The 12,366-nt window shown below is 36.0% G+C and overlaps 1 long non-coding RNA gene across 1 annotated transcript in view; it reads right to left on the reverse strand.

The window, feature by feature from the left end:
• LOC136026315 (uncharacterized) overlaps positions 1 to 12,366 on the reverse strand; it is an 83,542-nt gene that overhangs the window by 10,446 nt on the left and 60,730 nt on the right. The window contains exon 2 of the long non-coding RNA XR_010617261.1: positions 7,783 to 7,926. This is a non-coding gene — a long non-coding RNA (uncharacterized LOC136026315). The remainder of the gene's footprint in view (positions 1 to 7,782; positions 7,927 to 12,366) is intronic.

The raw sequence follows: 12,366 nt of genomic DNA on the forward strand, positions 1-12,366 counted from the left end.
TGGATTATATGTAAATGTAATAAATGACGAATCATTAATCTATAGGCATAATATTTCATTGTGCTGCATTTCTTATCCATTTCTTTGTTAGTGGCTGGATTTATCAATTTAATATTAAAGTGATAGCCGTCGGCTTCATCCCAAAAAATGATAGGATATTGTAGGGCATCGTAGCATCGATGAGTTTAAGCAATTCTTGTCAACTGATTGTTTCGCCTATAAAGAATATTATCTCGAGGTAAGAACTGATCACCGACCATAACGATTGTCACTTCGTGGATAGTTGCGTATCAGTAGGCATCAATTCGATTGCTGTTTTGAACAGAAGCACTAAATTATTATTTTTGTGGAAAAGATGTTGCAACTGGGAAACAATAGTCCTTTCAACGTCGTTTTTTTTATCATCGGTATCACTTTCAAGTTGTTTGGTTTGTTTTACCTTGGCTTGTCTTTCGTCACTATGAAATACACATCGCCGAACCTTTGCTTTTTAACTAAAATCTGGAAGGCATTGATGACCTTATCCAAGTCAAAATCCCAAGCCCAATCATAATCGCTATCATTTTCAGTTTTGATACGTTTTGAAGCTCACTGTCCAGGTTTATTTTCATCTAACTGCTCGGTTTTGCCTTTTTTAGCTGCAAGCCTTTTGGCATTAACTCTTTGAGCAGCTTCCTCGGCTGTTTCTTCTGCAATTGTAGGATTTATAATAAAATTTCTCTTTGAATTAACTATTTGAGCAGCTTCCTCGGCTGTTTCTTCTGCATTTTCAGTTTTGATACGTTTTGATTCTCGCTATCCAGGTTGATTTTCATCTAATTGCACGGTTTTGCGTTCTTTAGCCGCAAGCCTTTTGGCATTAGCTCTTTGAGCAGCTTCCTCGGCTGTTTCTTCTGCCATTGTAGGATTTATACTAAAATTTCTCTTTGAATTAACTATTTGAGCAGCTTCCTCGGCTGTTTCTTCTGTCATTTTAAGATCTATACTAAAAATTTCTCTTTGAAACGCCTTCTTATATACTTATAATGACGTCATATACAGAGCCTTTGACATTATATACAAACATACAAAATACATATATGACGTTATAATGCTCAATCCTTATAATGACGTCAGTCGACAAACAGCTTATTTATATATATATACTAGCTGTTGGGGTGGCGCTTCGCGCCACCCCAACGCCTAGTTGGTGGGGGTGCTTCGCGCCCCCCCAAGCCCCCCCGCGCGCGTAAGTCGTTACGCGCCATATTAGTTACGCGCCATTGTAGTTGTGTCCCTATGTCCCACCTGTGAATATAGATAGATATATATATATATATATATGTATATATATATATATATATATATATATATATATATATATATATATATATATATATGTTTTTAACTACGTAAAACTTGCGAATATACAACATTCTTTGCTGTCCCATTGTCTGTGCATATAAATAGATTGTCAGGTTTACCGACTCTTGAACATGCAACATATAATGGTCCATGGGAAAACAATCCGTATTCAGATCTATACCTCATGATTCTAATGATTGCCCTTGAGCTTTGTTGATGGTGATTGCTAATCGACCATTCCCTGAGTCGCCATCGTCATTTATATATCCCCCTGTGCACCCCGGCGTCCCCTTTGTAGTTATGTCCCTGTGTCCCGGTCGTCATTTATATTCCCTGTGTCCCGGTCGTCATTTGTGTCCCGGTGTCCCAGTCTGTGATTTCTCTTTGAGTGTCCCGGGCGTCATTTATATTCCTTGTATCCCGGTGTCCCGGTCGTCATTTATATCCCCCTGTGCCCCCCGGCGTCCCCGTTGTAGTTGTGTCCCTGTGTCCCGGTCGTCATTTATATTCCCTGTGTCCCGGTCGTCATTTGTATCCCGGTGTCCCGGTCTGTATATACATTCGTTTTTTAGTTTTGTTTTTCTCCTTTATTTTTTTCCTTTTTTCTTTTTTTTCTTTTTTAGTTTATTTAGATTTTTTAGTTTTTTTATTAGTTTTTAGTTGTTTTTTTCTTTTTAGTTTTTTTGTAGTTTTTACCTTCTTTTTAGTTTTTTTAGTTTTTTTTTTACTTATGTCCTGGTCGTCATTTATTTTCCCTGTGTCCCGGTGCTTTGTTGATTGCTAATCGAACATTCCTTTTGTCCCGGTCGCTTTCTCTTTGAGTGTCGTCATTTATTTAGATTGTCAGGTTTAGCGACTCTTGAACATGCAACATATAATTGTCCATGGGAAAAACAATCCATATTCAGATCTATACCTCATGATTCTAATGATTGCCCTTGAGCTTTGTTGATGGTGATTGCTAATTGAACATTCCCTGTGTCCCGGTCGTCATTTATATTCCCAGTATCCCGGTCGTCATTTGTGTCCCAGTGTTCCAGTCTGTAATTTCTCTTTGAGCGTCCCGTTCGTCTTTGTTTGATGGTGAGCTTTGTTGCCCCTTGAGCTTTGTTGATGGTGATTGCTAATCGAACATTGCCTGTGTCCCCGTCGTCATTTATGTCCCCCCTGTGCCCCCGGCGTCACCGTTGTAGTTGTGTCCCTGCGTCCCGGTCGTCATTTATATTCCCTGTTTCCCGGTCGTCATCCCGGTATACATTCGTTTTTGAATTGGTATATGATGAAATAAATTTTTAATTTTTTCCCTTTTTTTCCTTTTAGTTTTTTTTATTGGTTTTGACCTTTTTTTAGGTTTTTTAGTTTTTTTCTTTTTTCTTTTTAGTTTTTTTTGAAGTTTTTATCTTTTTAGTTTTTTTATTTATATTTTTTTAGTTTTCTTTTTCTCCTTTATTGTTCAGTTTTTTTCCTTTTTTTAGTTTTTTTTTTCTTTTTTAGTTCTTTTAGTTTTTACCTTTTTTGTTTTTTTTTAGTTTTTTAGATGAGAATTTTTTTTAGTTTTTTTCCTTTTTTTCTTTTTAGTTTTTTATTGGTTTTTACCTTTTTTTTAGCTTTTTTTTAGTTTTTTTTCGTTTTTTCTTTTTACTTTTTTTTTTAGTTTTTATCTTTTTTATTTTTTTTTATTTTTTTTTATTTTTTTTCTTAATTTTATTAATTTTCTTTTTCTCTTCTATTTTTCAGTTTTTTCCTTTTTTTTAAGTTTTTTTTTTAGTTTTTTAGTTTTTTTAGTTTTTTTAGTTTTTTTATCTTTTTTATTAGTTTTTAGTTTTTTTTTGTAGTTTTTGCCTTTTTTTAGTTTTTTCAGTTTTTTTTTTAGTTTTTAGTTTTTTTCCTTTTTTAGCCTAACCAGGATTTGAACTTGGGACCTTCATTCTCCGTTCTGACACCCTCTCTCACCGAGTGACTACTCCAGCATGTTCATTTTGGTGTTTTAAATGGTATATTATTAACCAAATTAATGTGTTTTACAATATACTAAGCATCGTCATAACAAAAATGACGACAACTAATTTCATGACGTCAGCCGACACAGAAACATGACGTCACCTGATCCACAGCCAGACAGACAGACAACTTATTTTTATATATATAGATATATAGATTATACCTAAATATATTAACAAATTTATTGATAAAAGCAAACGTTATTTGCAATAAGATATGAAAGCTTGTATTTTTCAACGATGACGAAAAATATTAGTGACAGTAGGGAACATAATTACTGGTGTATACAGAATTTTCATAAGAAAGTTGTCAAACAGTTCGAGGTAGCAAACTGTAAGTATGGAGTGACCAAACTCAATAGTAACTGAAACTCTAAAAAAAAAAAAAAAAAAAAAAAAAAAAAAAAAAAAAAAAAAAAAAAAAAAAAAAAAAAAAAATGATACCACCCCTAAAAGCCATAGAATCTACAGGTAATTCCCACCAGCATAACAAAGAGCTCAGCATAACCACAAAGAGCTCAGCATAACAAAGCAGCATAACAATGCGGTGTTTTTGTATTTTTTGCAATAAGAAAGATCATGGAGGCGTGTTTATTTATCTTTTTTTGTTTTGGTTTTTCAGAGGTGATCGTATCGACCTAATGCTCCTAGAACACTGTGAGACGGCTTATTCGAGCGGATATTAAAAGTTTTAGTACCCTTCTTAAGTAACTCAAAAGATTGGAGGGAAAAAAGGCCCCCTTCCACGCCTCTTTTTTCTCAAAATCCTTCGATTAAAATTTTGAGATTCCCATTTTTTTCAGCATAGTTAAAAGGCCGAATAACGATGCCTTTGGAGATAACACCAACCCCCATAGCCTGTGGGGAAAGGTCTTTAGGTTATAAGATTTGCTCATTATTTATGTATAATATTTGTTATTGGGAAGCATGGACATATTTATGGGTGAGGGAGACAAATTTTTTATTTCGGGGATTTTTCATGGGGAGAACTTTCCTTGGAAAGAGAATTTTCCAAGGGGAAAATTTTTCGGAATAGATTTTACACTGGGGGATTTTTCTAGAATTCCTATACTAATTCTTCCTTTGTCTTGCTCTCTTTTTGTCTACTCAATTTTACGCATGGAGATCTTAAGGGTAATTGTCCAGGGTAAATTTTCACCAGGATTAAATTGTTCAGAGGATATATCTGTGAGGAGGAGGGATTTCTCAGTGGTTGTGGAGCAAAATTTCCTGGTATTATTTAACAAGAGCTCATATGGCTCTTCTTAGGAGGTCGGAAGAGCCAAAAGCTAAGAGCTCATACAGCATGAGCTCTAGCAAAATTCAAAGAATCAATAGATTGATTTTAAAGGAAAATCAGAGGCTTAATACCGGTCAGGATTTAAAACAAGAGCTCTGAGACACAAGGTCCTTCTAAATATCAAAATTCAAGAAGATCCAATCACCAACTCGCAAGTTAAAAATACCTCTTTTTTTTAATTTTTCCTCTCCTTTCAGCACTCCAGATGGTCGAATCGGGGAAAACAACTCTATTCTGTCAATTTGTGCAGGTCCCTGACACACCCACCAATTTTTATCGTCCTAGCACATCCAGAAGCACCAAACTCGCCAAAGCACTGGAACCCCCCTAACTCCCCCAAAGAGAGCGAATCCAGTCCGTTTACGTCAATCACGTATCTACGACATTTGCTTATTCTATCCACCAAGTTTCATCCCAACCTCTCCACTCTAAACGTTTTCCAAGATTTCCGGTTTCCCCCTCCAGCTCCCCCCGATGTCACCAGATCTAGTCGGAGTTTAAAATAAGAGCTCTGAGACATGAGTTCCTTCTAAATATCACATTTCATTAAGATCTGGTTACCCTTCTTAAGTTAAAAATACCCCAACTTTTCTAATTTTTCCGAATTAATACCCTCCCCAACTCCCCCAAAGAGAGCGGATACCTTCCAATTACGTCAATCACGTATCTAGAACTTGTGCTTTTTCTTCCCATCAAGTTTCCTCCCAATCTCTCCACTCTAAGCGTTTTCCAAGATTTCCGATTTCCATTATTTCTGTTTCCCCCTTCCAGCCTCCTATGTCCCAGATCCAATTCAAAATTCAAAACGGAGCATCTGAGACATAAGATCTGTCTATATATCAAGTTTCATTAAGATCAGATCACCCATTCTTAAGATAAAGACACCTCAATTTTCACGTTTTCCAGGATTTTCCGTTTCCCCCTCAAACTCCCCCCAATATCACCAGATCTGTCCAGGACCTGAAATGTGGGCTCTGAAGTACAAGATCCTTCTAAATTAAAGTTTCATTAATATCTGATAACCCGCTCGTAAGTTACAAATACCTCATTTTTTCTAATTTTTCCGAATTACCCCCTCCCTCCCACTCCCCCAATGAGAGCGGATCCAGTCCAGTTATGTCAGTCACGTATCTTGGACTTGTGCTTATTCTCCCCACCAAGTTTCATCCTGATCTTTCCTCTCTAAGCCTTTTCCAAGATTTCCGATCCCCCCAACTCCCCCCAATGACCATGGATCTGGTTGGGATTTAAAATAAGAGATCTGAGTTACGAGGTCCTTCTAAAAATGGAATTTCATTAAGATCCGATCACTCCTTCGTAAGTTCAAAATACCTCATTTTTTCTAATTTTTCAGAATGAAACCTCCCCCCAACTCCCCCAAAGAGAGCGGATCTGTTCTGGTTATGCAAATCACGTATCTAGGACTTGTGCTTAGTTCTTCCATCCCGATCCCTCCACTCTAAGCGTTTTCCAAGATTTTAGGTTTCCCCCTCCAACTCCCCCAATGTCACCGGATCCTGTCTGGATTTAAAATAAGAGCTCTGAATCACGATACTCTTCTAAATATGAAAGTTCATTGAGATCCGATCACCCGTTCGTAAGTTAAAAATACCTTATTTTTTATAATTTTTCCAAATTAACCGTCCCCCCACTCCGCCCCCCAGATGGTCAAATCAGGCAAAATACTATTTCTAATTTAATATGGTCTGGTCCCTGATACCCCTGCCAAATTTCATCTTCCTAGCTTATCTGGAAGTGCCTAAACTAGCAAAACCGGGACCGACAGACCGACAGAATTTGCGATCGCTTTATGTCACTTGGTTAATACCAAGCGCCATAAAAAACGATCAGAAACTAAACTAAAGAAAACAATTTTTTAGTAAGAAACAATGTTAAAACTTAAAATGAATAGAAATTTTTACGTATATGAGGGGTAGCCCCTTCCTCTACACCTCGCTCTGTAAGCTATAGTTTGAATTTTTTCTCAATTCTTTAAGAACGACACCTGAAATATAATGTTCGTTTAATTAGAACAATAAGAAGCTTTTCAAAAGTACTCAAAAACTTTAGCATGAAGAGAAAGGTGTTGATAAGGGGAAAACTCCCACCATATACGTAATAATTCATATGCAATAGAAGTTTCAATGTTGCTCATTACTTTCAGTTAAAAAAAAAACTAGTTTTTTTTTATTTAATTGCTTCAAAGGACCTAGTTCTGGCTCTTTCAGAAAAGATAAGAATTAAACAGCTTATGCTAGCTTTGCCTCTCACTCAGACTGTGCCTGCCTTGGCTTTGCCTCTAATTTGCCAATGGCTTGATGACAACTTGATTTTAATTCATAACTAACAGACGCTTAAATTCGACACATGGAAACCCAAATCATCAAGATTCGTAATTCATACGTTTCACCATCTTCATATTTCGTAGGTGTGTTATAAATAATTTTCTTTGTGTGAGCTCAGCCCCAACTAGTCAATTTATAGCCACTTGTGATCATATTGCAATTTTGGTTTTTTACTCAGTTTCACACTTGTTACTCATTTTCATTGGATAGAGGAAATGAGACATATAAACAAAAAAAATAATCAAAACAAAACTAAATTAAAAAAATCCAACTATTAAAAAATTAAAGCTATAGTTTACATAAATTAAAATTCAAAATAATTATATAATTATATTTCAATGTAATCAAAATTATTCATTAGATATTAAATAATTACAAGTAAAATAAAAGCAGAACAATAATTTATTGGCTAAAAAGGAATAATAAATGAACTAAGGTTAAATTTTAAAACGAAACATGAATGTAAAAAATATAACGTTGATATTTTTGCTCGTTTCAGGTGATGGAATGGTGGAGCGGTTTCCTTTAGGGCAAAGAGTGGGGAGATAATACGTTTTATTGTAAAAAAGGGGGGTGGGGTGATATTGCGTTTGAGAGCAGAAACAGAGACAGCTTCAAACGTTATGTAGAAAAGGTGTAATTTAGTTTCTTTGTTAATTTAATTTGTGTATATTTGTACCTTTGGAAACCTAAAATTAACTTTAAAAAAACACACTAACTTGAAACTGTTCAAAACAAGTTCGCCATAACGAGAAAGAGTCTTAACAAAAATCTTGCTATTGTATTTACATACCTTTTTTAGTTGATTTGTGAAATGAAGACTTTTCAGCAGACAAGTAATATAGCAGAAGACACCTTAATCTGACCAATCTTCATAGCCAGTATGCTTCTTTGAATCCAAATTGATGCCTTGAGGGACTTCGGCTACCAAATGGACCTGTAAAAATTTCTCTTCTCATTAATGACTTATCTTCTACTAGGAACAGCTGGTCCCTCTTTCCAATTTATAAAGTAAGTAATTAAGTAAGTATCACCCATGATATCGGAAAAATAAAAGGGGAAAAAAAGAAAAATAAATACTACAAGGAATACATATAAAAGCACAACATAAACAAAAAAATATATAAAAAACTACATCACTGTGTGAACTATATCCACACTATACCAACTTTACCAGATCAGGGATTAACTAACCAAGAAGATGACTGGTGGTCATCCTTATCGGGGAATCAGCCCTCAGATCTTTAGGGGTTTCGTAAAGCAGTACCAGTGGGGGGAGGGCGAGTCCAAAACAAATTCGGCTGCAACCATCTTGGTAAACACATGCTATCTTAGTAAATATAATACCCTCCATCTTGGTAGATAATGGTAAAAACCATCTTGGTAGATATAATAAAAATTTAAAGTATTTAAAATAGCCTCTCCTTAACTGAAGGAGGTCTTTATTCTACATTAAAGGCAGGAGACCAGAAAGAAACAGAATTGTTGGAGAGCAAAAACTATTGTGATTTACACAAACCACGAGAAACACTACTTTCCAAACTCTACACAAACCTAAGTATCAGAACGTATCAAAAATGAAAGTGAAGAAGAAAATATTACGTTAGAAGAACAAAACCGTCAAAATCTTCGACGCAAACAAAATATGGCGCGAAAGTACGAACATACAATGATGTCAAACCCCACAATTGTTGTTTACAATATATTTGGATCCTTCAACGCTTTATGTATTCCCTGGGGACCCCTCCATTTTCCTGAGGAAAGATAACAAACAAAAGTGACTGATTTAAAGGTTGCTACTAATAACGAGAATAATTTTTTTTTTTTTACCGGCATATTAACATTTCTGGCAACTAAAACGATCTAAAAAGGTCACAACATTAAGGAAGAACTTGCATTTTTCCTGCGGTGGTTATATCGAACATATGTTCACGTTACGACATAAAAAAGAGGCTCAAATTATCTACAGTAAGAAGATAGGTGACAAAGAGAATAAATTCATACAAACATGCCACTTAGCCATGCCGGCACCCGGCTTCAAAATCAGCTACATATTTTTTTCTTAAAACTAGCACATTGATATTTCTGGCTACAAAAACAATTTAAATATGTCACAGCTTTAATGAAGAATTCGTATTTTGCCCAGGGTGGTTGAATAGAAACTATGGCCACGCTATTACATCAAGAAGAGGCTCACACTGTCTCTAGTTAGAAGATAAGCAACAAATATAAATAAAAATATACAAGCCTGCCAAGCCTAGACATAAAAGAGACTTCTTAATGTCTATATTATGTATACTATATTTATAAACGAGCAATAATTGTGTATTTATTTATTTATTTATTCTCGAAAACTGGCTCCGTATTTTTCCTGGAAATTTATCAAATGTGTTTTAAGTAGTTTCATAATGCCGAGAGTAAGTAGAGCAAGTAAAGAGAGTAATTATAATGCATAGAGGACAAATAAACAACCTAAAATTAGTATTGCCACAATACCTCCGATTAGCCAGTACCCCCTTCGAATCCTGGTCCAGACTTTTTTTTTTAACTTTTTCAAGACCCATGTGCATATTACGTCATAGGGCATGTTTTATAAGAGATGCAGGTGTCTGTTAAGTAATCGGAGTTGATGGTTACGCAATCTTACGTGACTTGGTAGATTTATTAGAAGTGACGCCTTCTCATGTGACATGTTAGATTTCAGAGCCCCGTGGGGAAATCCCCGCATGTAACTGAGGAGGGCACAAACGTGGGTGTTACATAATGGCAGTCCACACGTGGGTGTTACGTAATGACAGCGTAAACGTGAGTTTTAAGTAATGGCGGTGCACAGGTGGGTGTTACGTAATGGTGGTGCACACATGGGACGTGACACAATCTTACACGTGGGTACTATGTAATGATGAGGCACACAGGTCGGTGCTAAGTAATAAAAACGCAAACTTGGAATATTACATAATGAAAGCGCACACGTAGGATGTTATGTAATGACGGTACACAAATTAGTGTTGCATAATACTTTAAGAGATTTTTTCTTCGAGACTTCTTTTTCTTTCAAGGCGTTTTTTTCATGGAACCTTTATATTCTAATGATTTTTGATCCTATTAAGATTCAAAAGGGTCATTTCCTTCCAATGAAACTGCGCCCTAGACAGCTGGACCAGCAATCTATTTAAAATATTATGATTCGGGTAATACATTCTAAGAAATAACCAATTCTAAGCACGGAGAATTCCCAAATCACGCTTACTAGAATGATTAAGCTATTGATTACATGTTTCCAATGACTACAATAACTGAGATACTGAGGGAAAAATCGATTACTAGAGTTTGGTTATATTTGAAGTGCACCTGCCTGCTAAGTAATGCTTTAGAAGGGTATTATTAACCCAGACAAAGCGATTTCTCACTTCTCAGTGATATGATCCTAGCAATTGGGGGGGCCCTTCTTAGAAAATTTCTAGAGATGTTTATTAGAGATTGATATAAACTTATTCAAAACATAGGAAAATATTCCTTCTTAGAGAATGTTAAGAAATATTTTCTTAGGGAATGATCTAAGTATGCTCAACATATAGGAAAATTGGGACACAAGACATGTGACTTAATTCTATATTTTGTTCATTTTTTCTTGGTATTATTTTCTATCAATTCCTTGCCTGTGACACTTAATAGCTGATCCATTCCCTAGCGAGCAATTTCAACGGGAGTGCCTAGCAACCAATCCCAGAGGGGGCTTGTTATTTTTAGATAAATTTAAACCAAATCAAGAGTTATTTCTGAGAGGTTTAATGGAAATGCTAAGCTTCTTTGAGCCACGGCTATGTATATTCACACCACCGTAATAATATGTGGCTGACCCACTCCCTGCCGAGCAATTCCAGCGGCCCCTCTATTATCCAATTCCACGAGAAGCCTAGAAACTAATTCCAGTGGGACCCTAGCGAGCAATTCCAGCGGGACCCCCAACATCGGATTCTACCGTCGACCCTAGCAACCACTTCCACCGGGGATGGCAAATGTCAATGCCAGCTTATGACTAGAAAGATTCAATTCTTTTTTTGAGGCAACCGGAAAAGGTGATAGAAAGGGAGGATTACTTTATTCAGAATTGAATCTAACGACACGGTAAAAAGCGCTTGCCCGATTTTTCGACTAGTCATGACGGCTTAGAGGTGCTAGAGGATCAAGAGTAATATTGATGATGATCAGACAATTGATAATCAAACGTGACCTTTGCTGTATTGGCTTTCAAATCACTCGATACTGCGACATGAACCAAGTCAGATGTTCTCAAGGACCTATAACATAGTTTAATCACACGTTTAATCCAAACAATCAAGAAATCGCTCAATATACCATAAACTAATGTTGTATGTAGCAATACTTGAAAATTTGGCTACGTTCATCTGAGGATCCACAAAGAATTAGAAACGCACTTTTTGACGCTTAAGGCACACTACTCCCCCAACCTACACAGATCCACCGATCCTTCTTCATAATACCTGGAGCTCTATTATATACAACTGTAAACAATTTTTTCAAGCTCCAACCAAATATCTACTCACACGAAGCACACCCTTAGAAACTAATGCGCCACCGTACGGCATTACTGTCTCTAGAGCAGGAGGCTGAATATGCCTATAGTTTTTTTTGGTAATTCTTAATAAATTGACCATTCCAGAATTTTCACACAATTGCTTATTGGCCTTTTTTTGGCTAGAATTGTTGTTTGGCACTAAAAAAAAACTCAAAACGAAGCTTTACTGTGGGACACTCTTTTTGGCTAAAATAAATGTCTATATTAACCGTTATTTTGTAGGATTACCTGCACCTTTAGAAGCCAATGCGCCATCGTACGGCATTACTGCCGCTGAAACAGGAGGCTCAATAAGCGTATAGTTTTTCAGTAACTCTAAATCGATTGACTTTCTCAGAATTTCAACAAAATAGCTTCTTTACTTCTTTTGGCTAGAATTGTTGTTTTGCACCACGAAATGACAGAAAACACCACTCTGCTATGGGACAGTCTTTCTGGCAAAAACAAATATGTTAAAAAACAAGTATGTTAAAACAAGTATGTTAGCCGTTATTTCGTAGGACTACCTGCACCTTTCGAAACTAATGCACCATAGTACGGCATTACTGCCTCTATAACAGGAAGCTCAATATGCCTAGAGCTTTATTGGTAATTCTAAATCAATTGACTATCTCAGAGTTATCACACAAAAACTTTTTGGGCTTCTTTTGGCTAAGATTGTTATTGTACACCACGAAATGACTGAAAACACCGCTTTGCTGTAGGACAGTCTTTCTGGCTAAAATAAACGTCTATGTTAACCGTTATTTTGTAAAACTAAATGCACCTTTAGAAACC

The sequence above is a fragment of the Artemia franciscana genome, chromosome 4 (assembly GCF_032884065.1).
Source record: "Artemia franciscana chromosome 4, ASM3288406v1, whole genome shotgun sequence".
NCBI classification, from domain to species: domain Eukaryota; kingdom Metazoa; phylum Arthropoda; class Branchiopoda; order Anostraca; family Artemiidae; genus Artemia; species Artemia franciscana.